The sequence below is a fragment of the Phascolarctos cinereus genome, unplaced genomic scaffold (assembly GCF_003287225.1).
Source record: "Phascolarctos cinereus isolate Bilbo 61053 unplaced genomic scaffold, phaCin_HiC Scaffold_4;HRSCAF=312, whole genome shotgun sequence".
Taxonomy (NCBI): domain Eukaryota; kingdom Metazoa; phylum Chordata; class Mammalia; order Diprotodontia; family Phascolarctidae; genus Phascolarctos; species Phascolarctos cinereus.
This window is the reverse complement of record NW_027555847.1, coordinates 667,561,004-667,562,831: the sequence shown is the minus strand read 5'-3', so window position 1 is coordinate 667,562,831 and position 1,828 is coordinate 667,561,004.

The window sequence follows — 1,828 nt, the reverse complement described above, 5'->3', positions numbered from 1 at the left end:
TCCTCTCCTCCCCACTCTCTGTGCTAGAACTGGGGTTACAGAAATTAATACAACAGGAGTCCTGATCTTGGGGAACTTACCATCTAACGGGGGGGGGGGTGGGAGCCCTGATGAGGAAGGAGAAGTAGACAAATAACTATGATACAAGTGAGAGAGACAAATAACTATGACACAAGTAGGTACAGTGAAAAGTCCAAAGTGCTATGGGAAATTTGAGGAATGGGAGAGCATTATATCTAGGGGAGGCAAAAGCAATTTCTAAGGAAGGTTTCATGGTGGAGATGGCGTCTGAATTGGGCACTGAAAGAATACATGGAAGAGAGTTGAGTACATTCCAGGCGTGGGGTCAGCATGAGTAAAGGCAAGAAGACATAAAGAAATCTGGACAAGAATAGGAACAAATAGGAGTCCAAGTTTGACTGGAATGTAGAAAACCTGGGCAGGGAGTAAGACGAGATAAGTCTGCAAAGGTAAAAGTGAGCCAGATGGCAAAAAATCTTGAATTCCAAAGTGAGGGGCTTACGATTTATTCAGCAGGCAGCCATGGGGAACCACTGACAATGTTTGAGCTGAAGAGTGACGTGGTCCTACTTGTGTCCTGGAAATGTTGCTTGGTCAAGCAATGGGGAAGACAGCTTGGAGAGAGAACAGACTGGGGGCAGGAAAATATGTTTGGAGGCTCTTCATAATAATCTAGGCAAAGAGAGCCTGAATTAGCGTGGCTACAGGAAGAATAGGGAGGAGGGGCTGGCTGTAGGAGATATTGCAGAGGTAAAAATGACAGGACTTGGCAACTAATTGGATTTGTGCGGTGAGGGAGAGGAAAGAGTCAAAGATAACTCCAAGGTTAGGAGCCTGGGAGGCTGGGAGGATGGCAGTGCCATTAACAGAAATAGAGAAGCTAGGGGGGAGGGGCAGGTTGAGTGAGGAGAGATAATGGGTTCCGTTTTAGACAAGTTGAGTTGAAGGTGCCAGCAGGCTGGACTGGAGATGAACTGCAGGCAGCTGGGGGGAAAATGGGACTGGAGCACATAAGAGAGGTTTGGGGAGGGGACTGCATATTGGGGAGGCATCTGCAGAGAGGTGAGCCCTGAGAATGGGTGATCAACAAGGGAAAGACGTCAGAGATCTAAGAAAAGGGGGGCCAAAGACAGAAACTTAGGGAGGCCCCCATGTTTAAGGGGGGGGAGGAAGCTGAGGAACCAGCAAAAGGGACAGAGAATTAAGTCTTTCCTGATTCTCCCTTCCCCCACCCCAAGCGAAAGTGATCTCTGCTCAAAATCCTCAGAGCACTTGGCCTGGATCTCTTCTCCTTTGCACTTATCTCAGCCTCCTTTGTATCTTCGCTTTCTCCCCCACCCCCATTAGTTTGTAACTTCCTTGAGTGCTGCGTCGGCGTCCTATCTACCTTTTCAGTCCCAATCCCCAGCACGGTGCCTTGCATGTAGTAGGTGCTTAATATTTGTTGACTTGAATTGCTCCTCTGCGATGGACCCAGGGCTAGGCTCCAATAGAGAAATATAAATGCTAGTTGCATGCCTTCTGGACTTAAACACCCTTAGTGCCTTCTCATTAGCTACGGCAGAAATGTATTTAATCATGGAAGTTCAAGGCTGAGAGAGACCTCAGAAAATAGATCATCAGAGCCAGGAGGTGCCTGAGAGACTATCTAAGACTAATTTCCTCATGTGTGAGGTAGCAGGACATAGTGGATGGATTTGAAACCAGGAGGTTCAAAGTCCCGACTCTGATACTTCCTAGCTGTGTGGTTCTGAGCAAGTTACTTCACTTTTCTTAGCCTCAGTTTCCTCACTTGTAAAAACATGGA